This window comes from Saccoglossus kowalevskii, chromosome 3 (assembly GCF_978046115.1).
Source record: "Saccoglossus kowalevskii chromosome 3, keSacKowa6.1, whole genome shotgun sequence".
Classification (NCBI taxonomy): Eukaryota; Metazoa; Hemichordata; class Enteropneusta; family Harrimaniidae; genus Saccoglossus; species Saccoglossus kowalevskii.
The window spans coordinates 25,513,500-25,527,218 of NC_140643.1; the positions used below are offsets into that span (position 1 = coordinate 25,513,500).

General features: G+C 40.4%; 1 protein-coding gene, 11 non-coding genes and 1 pseudogene across 12 annotated transcripts in view; all 13 read left to right on the forward strand.

Annotated features, from left to right (window-relative positions):
• The window catches only part of LOC100366998 (centromere protein I-like), an 80,113-nt gene that overhangs the window by 18,504 nt on the left and 47,890 nt on the right, over positions 1-13,719 (forward strand). The gene's annotated exons all lie outside the window — the stretch shown is intronic.
• LOC146747611 (5S ribosomal RNA) lies at positions 915-1,033 on the forward strand. Its single transcript, XR_014929044.1, has one exon. It is a non-coding gene; the product is annotated as a 5S ribosomal RNA (ribosomal RNA).
• LOC146747612 (5S ribosomal RNA) lies at positions 2,054-2,172 on the forward strand (annotated as a pseudogene).
• LOC144360372 (5S ribosomal RNA) lies at positions 3,193-3,311 on the forward strand. The gene has a single exon (XR_013422225.2). It is a non-coding gene; the product is annotated as a 5S ribosomal RNA (ribosomal RNA).
• On the forward strand, positions 4,332-4,450 carry LOC144360365 (5S ribosomal RNA). The gene has a single exon (XR_013422218.1). It is a non-coding gene; the product is annotated as a 5S ribosomal RNA (ribosomal RNA).
• LOC146747613 (5S ribosomal RNA) lies at positions 5,458-5,576 on the forward strand. Its single transcript, XR_014929045.1, has one exon. It is a non-coding gene; the product is annotated as a 5S ribosomal RNA (ribosomal RNA).
• LOC144360360 (5S ribosomal RNA) lies at positions 6,597-6,715 on the forward strand. Its single transcript, XR_013422214.2, has one exon. It is a non-coding gene; the product is annotated as a 5S ribosomal RNA (ribosomal RNA).
• LOC146747614 (5S ribosomal RNA) lies at positions 7,736-7,854 on the forward strand. Its single transcript, XR_014929046.1, has one exon. It is a non-coding gene; the product is annotated as a 5S ribosomal RNA (ribosomal RNA).
• On the forward strand, positions 8,875-8,993 carry LOC144360364 (5S ribosomal RNA). Its single transcript, XR_013422217.1, has one exon. It is a non-coding gene; the product is annotated as a 5S ribosomal RNA (ribosomal RNA).
• On the forward strand, positions 10,014-10,132 carry LOC144360387 (5S ribosomal RNA). Its single transcript, XR_013422240.1, has one exon. It is a non-coding gene; the product is annotated as a 5S ribosomal RNA (ribosomal RNA).
• On the forward strand, positions 11,153-11,271 carry LOC144360361 (5S ribosomal RNA). Its single transcript, XR_013422215.1, has one exon. It is a non-coding gene; the product is annotated as a 5S ribosomal RNA (ribosomal RNA).
• On the forward strand, positions 12,292-12,410 carry LOC146747615 (5S ribosomal RNA). Its single transcript, XR_014929047.1, has one exon. It is a non-coding gene; the product is annotated as a 5S ribosomal RNA (ribosomal RNA).
• LOC146747616 (5S ribosomal RNA) lies at positions 13,431-13,549 on the forward strand. The gene has a single exon (XR_014929048.1). It is a non-coding gene; the product is annotated as a 5S ribosomal RNA (ribosomal RNA).

The following is a 13,719-nucleotide window of genomic DNA, read 5'->3' on the forward strand; positions in this document are numbered from 1 at the left end:
TTTTTGGCGACCAAAATGACATCTAAGCCATGAAATGAATGAGCGAAAGAGGGCGCACCACATTGGAGCTCACGAGTCACTTCAAGAATGAATAATAGCTGATGCATGATTATCTGACAGAAATATACACTGTAAAGGTAAAATATATTCTCTGGGCTCACATTTTAGCGGTTTTGACGTTTCGCAGGTCTTAATTTCACTGAGATGTGAAAGAAACAGTGCGCTTGCATGTTATATGTTTAACGTTGTTTATTCACTGGTTTTTAATTTAGCGACTTTAGCTGGCTGTCATCGTCGAAAATAAAAAGCCAGCGACTCGTTGAACTCAGCCCTGTCAGGTAAACGAACCTCATACACGTTAAACCAACAAGGCAGTCACGGAAAATAAAATAGCTTTAATAATTTGTTATCTTTAATATCTTAAATTATCAACAACCCACATTCATCTATAACTCGGCGTCACGTGCAAATAATGTACATGACATAGCTATAATAGATGTGTAGGTTTTTATCCCGTTGTGTAAAATTTTCGAATCGTTAATTTCTCCATGTTTTGCATATGTGGCACGTGTCCTTCCGCGGGTAAAACACACAGTGACTAATAATGGACTGTATTCCGAGTAGTGTGGGAACTCTGAGTGCAAAGCGATAATTTTTGTTGGACTTTTAGCATCGAATCTGGGTCGAAAAGAGTCGGAATTATGTGGTCGATTGGAAATCGACTTGCAACTTGCGGCACGTGGCCGGATTGAGTCTAAAACAAAAACTCGAGTGTGCACCACGATGATGCTTGTCGGAAAGCACTTATCGACTCAAAATGTCGAGATGGCCAACATAAAAATAGTGGATAAAACAAAATGAACTGAACCAAGACACCACGATGTTATATAGACACTTACAAACCATTGAATGATGCCTACGGCCATACCACGTAGAATGCACCGGTTCTCGTCCGATCACCGAAGTTAAGCTGCGTCGGGCGTGGTTAGTACTTGCATGGGAGACCGGCTGGGAATACCACGTGCCGTAGGCTTTTTCTTTGTCGTTTTTCTTTGTTTTTTCTCAAAATTATACATCGTATTTACATTCAAATGCGATGTTTTGCCTGTATAAGACTTTGACGCTATTATTCACGCACTTTTTTGGCGACCAAAATGACATCTAAGCCATGAAATGAATGAGCGAAAGAGGGCGCACCACATTGGAGCTCACGAGTCACTTCAAGAATGAATAATAGCTGATGCATGATTATCTGACAGAAATATACACTGTAAAGGTAAAATATATTCTCTGGGCTCACATTTTAGCGGTTTTGACGTTTCGCAGGTCTTAATTTCACTGAGATGTGAAAGAAACAGTGCGCTTGCATGTTATATGTTTAACGTTGTTTATTCACTGGTTTTTAATTTAGCGACTTTAGCTGGCTGTCATCGTCGAAAATAAAAAGCCAGCGACTCGTTGAACTCAGCCCTGTCAGGTAAACGAACCTCATACACGTTAAACCAACAAGGCAGTCACGGAAAATAAACTAGCTTTAATAATTTGTTATCTTTAATATCTTAAATTATCAACAACCCACATTCATCTATAACTCGGCGTCACGTGCAAATAATGTACATGACATAGCTATAATAGATGTGTAGGTTTTTATCCCGTTGTGTAAAATTTTCGAATCGTTAATTTCTCCATGTTTTGCATATGTGGCACGTGTCCTTCCGCGGGTAAAACACACAGTGACTAATAATGGACTGTATTCCGAGTAGTGTGGGAACTCTGAGTGCAAAGCGATAATTTTTGTTGGACTTTTAGCATCGAATCTGGGTCGAAAAGAGTCGGAATTATGTGGTCGATTGGAAATCGACTTGCAACTTGCGGCACGTGGCCGGATTGAGTCTAAAACAAAAACTCGAGTGTGCACCACGATGATGCTTGTCGGAAAGCACTTATCGACTCAAAATGTCGAGATGGCCAACATAAAAATAGTGGATAAAACAAAATGAACTGAACCAAGACACCACGATGTTATATAGACACTTACAAACCATTGAATGATGCCTACGGCCATACCACGTAGAATGCACCGGTTCTCGTCCGATCACCGAAGTTAAGCTGCGTCGGGCGTGGTTAGTACTTGCATGGGAGAAAGGCTGGGAATACCACGTGCCGTAGGCTTTTTCTTTGTCGTTTTTCTTTGTTTTTTCTCAAAATTATACATCGTATTTACATTCAAATGCGATGTTTTGCCTGTATAAGACTTTGACGCTATTATTCACGCACTTTTTTGGCGACCAAAATGACATCTAAGCCATGAAATGAATGACCGAAAGAGGGCGCACCACATTGGAGCTCACGAGTCACTTCAAGAATGAATAATAGCTGATGCATGATTATCTGACAGAAATATACACTGTAAAGGTAAAATATATTCTCTGGGCTCACATTTTAGCGGTTTTGACGTTTCGCAGGTCTTAATTTCACTGTGATGTGAAAGAAACAGTGCGCTTGCATGCTATATGTTTAACGTTGTTTATTCACTGGTTTTTAATTTAGCGACTTTAGCTGGCTGTCATCGTCGAAAATAAAAAGCCAGCGACTCGTTGAACTCAGCCCTGTCAGGTAAACGAACCTCATACACGTTAAACCAACAAGGCAGTCACGGAAAATAAACTAGCTTTAATAATTTGTTATCTTTAATATCTTAAATTATCAACAACCCACATTCATCTATAACTCGGCGTCACGTGCAAATAATGTACATGACATAGCTATAATAGATGTGTAGGTTTTTATCCCGTTGTGTAAAATTTTCGAATCGTTAATTTCTCCATGTTTTGCATATGTGGCACGTGTCCTTCCGCGGGTAAAACACACAGTGACTAATAATGGACTGTATTCCGAGTAGTGTGGGAACTCTGAGTGCAAAGCGATAATTTTTGTTGGACTTTTAGCATCGAATCTGGGTCGAAAAGAGTCGGAATTATGTGGTCGATTGGAAATCGACTTGCAACTTGCGGCACGTGGCCGGATTGAGTCTAAAACAAAAACTCGAGTGTGCACCACGATGATGCTTGTCGGAAAGCACTTATCGACTCAAAATGTGGAGATGGCCAACATAAAAATAGTGGATAAAACAAAATGAACTGAACCAAGACACCACGATGTTATATAGACACTTACAAACCATTGAATGATGCCTACGGCCATACCACGTAGAATGCACCGGTTCTCGTCCGATCACCGAAGTTAAGCTGCGTCGGGCGTGGTTAGTACTTGCATGGGAGACCGGCTGGGAATACCACGTGCCGTAGGCTTTTTCTTTGTCGTTTTTCTTTGTTTTTTCTCAAAATTATACATCGTATTTACATTCAAATGCGATGTTTTGCCTGTATAAGACTTTGACGCTATTATTCACGCACTTTTTTGGCGACCAAAATGACATCTAAGCCATGAAATGAATGACCGAAAGAGGGCGCACCACATTGGAGCTCACGAGTCACTTCAAGAATGAATAATAGCTGATGCATGATTATCTGACAGAAATATACACTGTAAAGGTAAAATATATTCTCTGGGCTCACATTTTAGCGGTTTTGACGTTTCGCAGGTCTTAATTTCACTGTGATGTGAAAGAAACAGTGCGCTTGCATGCTATATGTTTAACGTTGTTTATTCACTGGTTTTTAATTTAGCGACTTTAGCTGGCTGTCATCGTCGAAAATAAAAAGCCAGCGACTCGTTGAACTCAGCCCTGTCAGGTAAACGAACCTCATACACGTTAAACCAACAAGGCAGTCACGGAAAATAAACTAGCTTTAATAATTTGTTATCTTTAATATCTTAAATTATCAACAACCCACATTCATCTATAACTCGGCGTCACGTGCAAATAATGTACATGACATAGCTATAATAGATGTGTAGGTTTTTATCCCGTTGTGTAAAATTTTCGAATCGTTAATTTCTCCATGTTTTGCATATGTGGCACGTGTCCTTCCGTGGGTAAAACACACAGTGACTAATAATGGACTGTATTCCGAGTAGTGTGGGAACTCTGAGTGCAAAGCGATAATTTTTGTTGGACTTTTAGCATCGAATCTGGGTCGAAAAGAGTCGGAATTATGTGGTCGATTGGAAATCGACTTGCAACTTGCGGCACGTGGCCGGATTGAGTCTAAAACAAAAACTCGAGTGTGCACCACGATGATGCTTGTCGGAAAGCACTTATCGACTCAAAATGTGGAGATGGCCAACATAAAAATAGTGGATAAAACAAAATGAACTGAACCAAGACACCACGATGTTATATAGACACTTAAAAACCTTTGAATGATGCCTACGGCCATACCACGTAGAATGCACCGGTTCTCGTCCGATCACCGAAGTTAAGCTGCGTCGGGCGTGGTTAGTACTTGCATGGGAGACCGGCTGGGAATACCACGTGCCGTAGGCTTTTTCTTTGTTTTTTCTCAAAATTATACATCGTATTTACATTCAAATCCGATGTTTTGCCTGTATAAGACTTTGACGCTATTATTCACGCACTTTTTTGGCGACTAAAATGACATCTAAGCCATGAGATGAATGACCGAAAGAGGGCGCACCACATTGGAGCCCACGAGTCACTTCAAGAATGAATAATAGCTGATGCATGATTATCTGACAGAAATATACACTGTAAAGGTAAAATATATTCTCTGGGCTCACATTTTAGCGGTTTTGACGTTTCGCAGGTCTTAATTTCACTGAGATGTGAAAGAAACAGTGCGCTTGCATGCTATATGTTTAACGTTGTTTATTCACTGGTTTTTAATTTAGCGACTTTAGCTGGCTGTCATCGTCGAAAATAAAAAGCCAGCGACTCGTTGAACTCAGCCCTGTCAGGTAAACGAACCTCATACACGTTAAACCAACAAGGCAGTCACGGAAAATAAACTAGCTTTAATAATTTGTTATCTTTAATATCTTAAATTATCAACAACCCACATTCATCTATAACTCGGCGTCACGTGCAAATAATGTACATGACATAGCTATAATAGATGTGTAGGTTTTTATCCCGTTGTGTAAAATTTTCGAATCGTTAATTTCTCCATGTTTTGCATATGTGGCACGTGTCCTTCCGCGGGTAAAACACACAGTGACTAATAATGGACTGTATTCCGAGTAGTGTGGGAACTCTGAGTGCAAAGCGATAATTTTTGTTGGACTTTTAGCATCGAATCTGGGTCGAAAAGAGTCGGAATTATGTGGTCGATTGGAAATCGACTTGCAACTTGCGGCACGTGGCCGGATTGAGTCTAAAACAAAAACTCGAGTGTGCACCACGATGATGATTGTCGGAAAGCACTTATCGACTCAAAATGTGGAGATGGCCAACATGAAAATAGTGGATAAAACAAAATGAACTGAACCAAGACACCACGATGTTATATAGACACTTAAAAACCATTGAATGATGCCTACGGCCATACCACGTAGAATGCACCGGTTCTCGTCCGATCACCGAAGTTAAGCTGCGTCGGGCGTGGTTAGTACTTGCATGGGAGACCGGCTGGGAATACCACGTGCCGTAGGCTTTTTCTTTGTCGTTTTTCTTTGTTTTTTCTCAAAATTATACATCGTATTTACATTCAAATGCGATGTTTTGCCTGTATAAGACTTTGACGCTATTATTCACGCACCTTTTTGGCGACCAAAATGACATCTAAGCCATGAAATGAATGACCGAAAGAGGGCGCACCACATTGGAGCTCACGAGTCACTTCAAGAATGAATAATAGCTGATGCATGATTATCTGACAGAAATATACACTGTAAAGGTAAAATATATTCTCTGGGCTCACATTTTAGCGGTTTTGACGTTTCGCAGGTCTTAATTTCACTGTGATGTGAAAGAAACAGTGCGCTTGCATGCTATATGTTTAACGTTGTTTATTCACTGGTTTTTAATTTAGCGACTTTAGCTGGCTGTCATCGTCGAAAATAAAAAGCCAGCGACTCGTTGAACTCAGCCCTGTCAGGTAAACGAACCTCATACACGTTAAACCAACAAGGCAGTCACGGAAAATAAACTAGCTTTAATAATTTGTTATCTTTAATATCTTAAATTATCAACAACCCACATTCATCTATAACTCGGCGTCACGTGCAAATAATGTACATGACATAGCTATAATAGATGTGTAGGTTTTTATCCCGTTGTGTAAAATTTTCGAATCGTTAATTTCTCCATGTTTTGCATATGTGGCACGTGTCCTTCCGCGGGTAAAACACACAGTGACTAATAATGGACTGTATTCCGAGTAGTGTGGGAATTCTGAGTGCAAAGCGATAATTTTTGTTGGACTTTTAGCATCGAATCTGGGTCGAAAAGAGTCGGAATTATGTGGTCGATTGGAAATCGACTTGCAACTTGCGGCACGTGGCCGGATTGAGTCTAAAACAAAAACTCGAGTGTGCACCACGATGATGCTTGTCGGAAAGCACTTATCGACTCAAAATGTGGAGATGGCCAACATAAAAATAGTGGATAAAACAAAATGAACTGAACCAAGACACCACGATGTTATATAGACACTTAAAAACCTTTGAATGATGCCTACGGCCATACCACGTAGAATGCACCGGTTCTCGTCCGATCACCGAAGTTAAGCTGCGTCGGGCGTGGTTAGTACTTGCATGGGAGACCGGCTGGGAATACCACGTGCCGTAGGCTTTTTCTTTGTCGTTTTTCTTTGTTTTTTCTCAAAATTATACATCGTATTTACATTCAAATGCGATGTTTTGCCTGTATAAGACTTTGACGCTATTATTCACGCACTTTTTTGGCGACCAAAATGACATCTAAGCCATGAAATGAATGACCGAAAGAGGGCGCACCACATTGGAGCTCACGAGTCACTTCAAGAATGAATAATAGCTGATGCATGATTATCTGACAGAAATATACACTGTAAAGGTAAAATATATTCTCTGGGCTCACATTTTAGCGGTTTTGACGTTTCGCAGGTCTTAATTTCACTGTGATGTGAAAGAAACAGTGCGCTTGCATGCTATATGTTTAACGTTGTTTATTCACTGGTTTTTAATTTAGCGACTTTAGCTGGCTGTCATCGTCGAAAATAAAAAGCCAGCGACTCGTTGAACTCAGCCCTGTCAGGTAAACGAACCTCATACACGTTAAACCAACAAGGCAGTCACGGAAAATAAACTAGCTTTAATAATTTGTTATCTTTAATATCTTAAATTATCAACAACCCACATTCATCTATAACTCGGCGTCACGTGCAAATAATGTACATGACATAGCTATAATAGATGTGTAGGTTTTTATCCCGTTGTGTAAAATTTTCGAATCGTTAATTTCTCCATGTTTTGCATATGTGGCACGTGTCCTTCCGCGGGTAAAACACACAGTGACTAATAATGGACTGTATTCCGAGTAGTGTGGGAATTCTGAGTGCAAAGCGATAATTTTTGTTGGACTTTTAGCATCGAATCTGGGTCGAAAAGAGTCGGAATTATGTGGTCGATTGGAAATCGACTTGCAACTTGCGGCACGTGGCCGGATTGAGTCTAAAACAAAAACTCGAGTGTGCACCACGATGATGCTTGTCGGAAAGCACTTATCGACTCAAAATGTGGAGATGGCCAACATAAAAATAGTGGATAAAACAAAATGAACTGAACCAAGACACCACGATGTTATATAGACACTTACAAACCATTGAATGATGCCTACGGCCATACCACGTAGAATGCACCGGTTCTCGTCCGATCACCGAAGTTAAGCTGCGTCGGGCGTGGTTAGTACTTGCATGGGAGACCGGCTGGGAATACCACGTGCCGTAGGCTTTTTCTTTGTCGTTTTTCTTTGTTTTTTCTCAAAATTATACATCGTATTTACATTCAAATGCGATGTTTTGCCTGTATAAGACTTTGACGCTATTATTCACGCACTTTTTTGGCGACCAAAATGACATCTAAGCCATGAAATGAATGAGCGAAAGAGGGTGCACCACATTGGAGCTCACGAGTCACTTCAAGAATGAATAATAGCTGATGCATGATTATCTGACAGAAATATACACTGTAAAGGTAAAATATATTCTCTGGGCTCACATTTTAGCGGTTTTGACGTTTCGCAGGTCTTAATTTCACTGAGATGTGAAAGAAACAGTGCGCTTGCATGTTATATGTTTAACGTTGTTTATTCACTGGTTTTTAATTTAGCGACTTTAGCTGGCTGTCATCGTCGAAAATAAAAAGCCAGCGACTCGTTGAACTCAGCCCTGTCAGGTAAACGAACCTCATACACGTTAAACCAACAAGGCAGTCACGGAAAATAAACTAGCTTTAATAATTTGTTATCTTTAATATCTTAAATTATCAACAACCCACATTCATCTATAACTCGGCGTCACGTGCAAATAATGTACATGACATAGCTATAATAGATGTGTAGGTTTTTATCCCGTTGTGTAAAATTTTCGAATCGTTAATTTCTCCATGTTTTGCATATGTGGCACGTGTCCTTCCGCGGGTAAAACACACAGTGACTAATAATGGACTGTATTCCGAGTAGTGTGGGAACTCTGAGTGCAAAGCGATAATTTTTGTTGGACTTTTAGCATCGAATCTGGGTCGAAAAGAGTCGGAATTATGTGGTCGATTGGAAATCGACTTGCAACTTGCGGCACGTGGCCGGATTGAGTCTAAAACAAAAACTCGAGTGTGCACCACGATGATGCTTGTCGGAAAGCACTTATCGACTCAAAATGTCGAGATGGCCAACATAAAAATAGTGGATAAAACAAAATGAACTAAACCAAGACACCACGATGTTATATAGACACTTACAAACCATTGAATGATGCCTACGGCCATACCACGTAGAATGCACCGGTTCTCGTCCGATCACCGAAGTTAAGCTGCGTCGGGCGTGGTTAGTACTTGCATGGGAGACCGGCTGGGAATACCACGTGCCGTAGGCTTTTTCTTTGTCGTTTTTCTTTGTTTTTTCTCAAAATTATACATCGTATTTACATTCAAATGCGATGTTTTGCCTGTATAAGACTTTGACGCTATTATTCACGCACTTTTTTGGCGACCAAAATGACATCTAAGCCATGAAATGAATGACCGAAAGAGGGCGCACCACATTGGAGCTCACGAGTCACTTCAAGAATGAATAATAGCTGATGCATGATTATCTGACAGAAATATACACTGTAAAGGTAAAATATATTCTCTGGGCTCACATTTTAGCGGTTTTGACGTTTCGCAGGTCTTAATTTCACTGTGATGTGAAAGAAACAGTGCGCTTGCATGCTATATGTTTAACGTTGTTTATTCACTGGTTTTTAATTTAGCGACTTTAGCTGGCTGTCATCGTCGAAAATAAAAAGCCAGCGACTCGTTGAACTCAGCCCTGTCAGGTAAACGAACCTCATACACGTTAAACCAACAAGGCAGTCACGGAAAATAAACTAGCTTTAATAATTTGTTATCTTTAATATCTTAAATTATCAACAACCCACATTCATCTATAACTCGGCGTCACGTGCAAATAATGTACATGACATAGCTATAATAGATGTGTAGGTTTTTATCCCGTTGTGTAAAATTTTCGAATCGTTAATTTCTCCATGTTTTGCATATGTGGCACGTGTCCTTCCGCGGGTAAAACACACAGTGACTAATAATGGACTGTATTCCGAGTAGTGTGGGAATTCTGAGTGCAAAGCGATAATTTTTGTTGGACTTTTAGCATCGAATCTGGGTCGAAAAGAGTCGGAATTATGTGGTCGATTGGAAATCGACTTGCAACTTGCGGCACGTGGCCGGATTGAGTCTAAAACAAAAACTCGAGTGTGCACCACGATGATGCTTGTCGGAAAGCACTTATCGACTCAAAATGTGGAGATGGCCAACATAAAAATAGTGGATAAAACAAAATGAACTGAACCAAGACACCACGATGTTATATAGACACTTACAAACCATTGAATGATGCCTACGGCCATACCACGTAGAATGCACCGGTTCTCGTCCGATCACCGAAGTTAAGCTGCGTCGGGCGTGGTTAGTACTTGCATGGGAGACCGGCTGGGAATACCACGTGCCGTAGGCTTTTTCTTTGTCGTTTTTCTTTGTTTTTTCTCAAAATTATACATCGTATTTACATTCAAATGCGATGTTTTGCCTGTATAAGACTTTGACGCTATTATTCACGCACTTTTTTGGCGACCAAAATGACATCTAAGCCATGAAATGAATGACCGAAAGAGGGCGCACCACATTGGAGCTCACGAGTCACTTCAAGAATGAATAATAGCTGATGCATGATTATCTGACAGAAATATACACTGTAAAGGTAAAATATATTCTCTGGGCTCACATTTTAGCGGTTTTGACGTTTCGCAGGTCTTAATTTCACTGTGATGTGAAAGAAACAGTGCGCTTGCATGCTATATGTTTAACGTTGTTTATTCACTGGTTTTTAATTTAGCGACTTTAGCTGGCTGTCATCGTCGAAAATAAAAAGCCAGCGACTCGTTGAACTCAGCCCTGTCAGGTAAACGAACCTCATACACGTTAAACCAACAAGGCAGTCACGGAAAATAAACTAGCTTTAATAATTTGTTATCTTTAATATCTTAAATTATCAACAACCCACATTCATCTATAACTCGGCGTCACGTGCAAATAATGTACATGACATAGCTATAATAGATGTGTAGGTTTTTATCCCGTTGTGTAAAATTTTCGAATCGTTAATTTCTCCATGTTTTGCATATGTGGCACGTGTCCTTCCGCGGGTAAAACACACAGTGACTAATAATGGACTGTATTCCGAGTAGTGTGGGAATTCTGAGTGCAAAGCGATAATTTTTGTTGGACTTTTAGCATCGAATCTGGGTCGAAAAGAGTCGGAATTATGTGGTCGATTGGAAATCGACTTGCAACTTGCGGCACGTGGCCGGATTGAGTCTAAAACAAAAACTCGAGTGTGCACCACGATGATGCTTGTCGGAAAGCACTTATCGACTCAAAATGTGGAGATGGCCAACATAAAAATAGTGGATAAAACAAAATGAACTGAACCAAGACACCACGATGTTATATAGACACTTACAAACCATTGAATGATGCCTACGGCCATACCACGTAGAATGCACCGGTTCTCGTCCGATCACCGAAGTTAAGCTGCGTCGGGCGTGGTTAGTACTTGCATGGGAGACCGGCTGGGAATACCACGTGCCGTAGGCTTTTTCTTTGTCGTTTTTCTTTGTTTTTTCTCAAAATTATACATCGTATTTACATTCAAATGCGATGTTTTGCCTGTATAAGACTTTGACGCTATTATTCACGCACTTTTTTGGCGACCAAAATGACATCTAAGCCATGAAATGAATGAGCGAAAGAGGGTGCACCACATTGGAGCTCACGAGTCACTTCAAGAATGAATAATAGCTGATGCATGATTATCTGACAGAAATATACACTGTAAAGGTAAAATATATTCTCTGGGCTCACATTTTAGCGGTTTTGACGTTTCGCAGGTCTTAATTTCACTGAGATGTGAAAGAAACAGTGCGCTTGCATGTTATATGTTTAACGTTGTTTATTCACTGGTTTTTAATTTAGCGACTTTAGCTGGCTGTCATCGTCGAAAATAAAAAGCCAGCGACTCGTTGAACTCAGCCCTGTCAGGTAAACGAACCTCATACACGTTAAACCAACAAGGCAGTCACGGAAAATAAACTAGCTTTAATAATTTGTTATCTTTAATATCTTAAATTATCAACAACCCACATTCATCTATAACTCGGCGTCACGTGCAAATAATGTACATGACATAGCTATAATAGATGTGTAGGTTTTTATCCCGTTGTGTAAAATTTTCGAATCGTTAATTTCTCCATGTTTTGCATATGTGGCACGTGTCCTTCCGCGGGTAAAACACACAGTGACTAATAATGGACTGTATTCCGAGTAGTGTGGGAACTCTGAGTGCAAAGCGATAATTTTTGTTGGACTTTTAGCATCGAATCTGGGTCGAAAAGAGTCGGAATTATGTGGTCGATTGGAAATCGACTTGCAACTTGCGGCACGTGGCCGGATTGAGTCTAAAACAAAAACTCGAGTGTGCACCACGATGATGCTTGTCGGAAAGCACTTATCGACTCAAAATGTCGAGATGGCCAACATAAAAATAGTGGATAAAACAAAATGAACTGAACCAAGACACCACGATGTTATATAGACACTTACAAACCATTGAATGATGCCTACGGCCATACCACGTAGAATGCACCGGTTCTCGTCCGATCACCGAAGTTAAGCTGCGTCGGGCGTGGTTAGTACTTGCATGGGAGACCGGCTGGGAATACCACGTGCCGTAGGCTTTTTCTTTGTCGTTTTTCTTTGTTTTTTCTCAAAATTATACATCGTATTTACATTCAAATGCGATGTTTTGCCTGTATAAGACTTTGACGCTATTATTCACGCACTTTTTTGGCGACCAAAATGACATCTAAGCCATGAAATGAATGACCGAAAGAGGGCGCACCACATTGGAGCTCACGAGTCACTTCAAGAATGAATAATAGCTGATGCATGATTATCTGACAGAAATATACACTGTAAAGGTAAAATATATTCTCTGGGCTCACATTTTAGCGGTTTTGACGTTTCGCAGGTCTTAATTTCACTGAGATGTGAAAGAAACAGTGCGCTTGCATGTTATATGTTTAACGTTGTTTATTCACTGGTTTTTAATTTAGCGACTTTAGCTGGCTGTCATCGTCGAAAATAAAAAGCCAGCGACTCGTTGAACTCAGCCCTGTCAGGTAAACGAACCTCATACACGTTAAACCAACAAGGCAGTCACGGAAAATAAACTAGCTTTAATAATTTGTTATCTTTAATATCTTAAATTATCAACAACCCACATTCATCTATAACTCGGCGTCACGTGCAAATAATGTACATGACATAGCTATAATAGATGTGTAGGTTTTTATCCCGTTGTGTAAAATTTTCGAATCGTTAATTTCTCCATGTTTTGCATATGTGGCACGTGTCCTTCCGCGGGTAAAACACACAGTGACTAATAATGGACTGTATTCCGAGTAGTGTGGGAACTCTGAGTGCAAAGCGATAATTTTTGTTGGACTTTTAGCATCGAATCTGGGTCGAAAAGAGTCGGAATTATGTGGTCGATTGGAAATCGACTTGCAACTTGCGGCACGTGGCCGGATTGAGTCTAAAACAAAAACTCGAGTGTGCACCACGATGATGCTTGTCGGAAAGCACTTATCGACTCAAAATGTCGAGATGGCCAACATAAAAATAGTGGATAAAACAAAATGAACTGAACCAAGACACCACGATGTTATATAGACACTTACAAACCATTGAATGATGCCTACGGCCATACCACGTAGAATGCACCGGTTCTCGTCCGATCACCGAAGTTAAGCTGCGTCGGGCGTGGTTAGTACTTGCATGGGAGACCGGCTGGGAATACCACGTGCCGTAGGCTTTTTCTTTGTCGTTTTTCTTTGTTTTTTCTCAAAATTATACATCGTATTTACATTCAAATGCGATGTTTTGCCTGTATAAGACTTTGACGCTATTATTCACGCACTTTTTTGGCGACCAAAATGACATCTAAGCCATGAAATGAATGACCGAAAGAGGGCGCACCACATT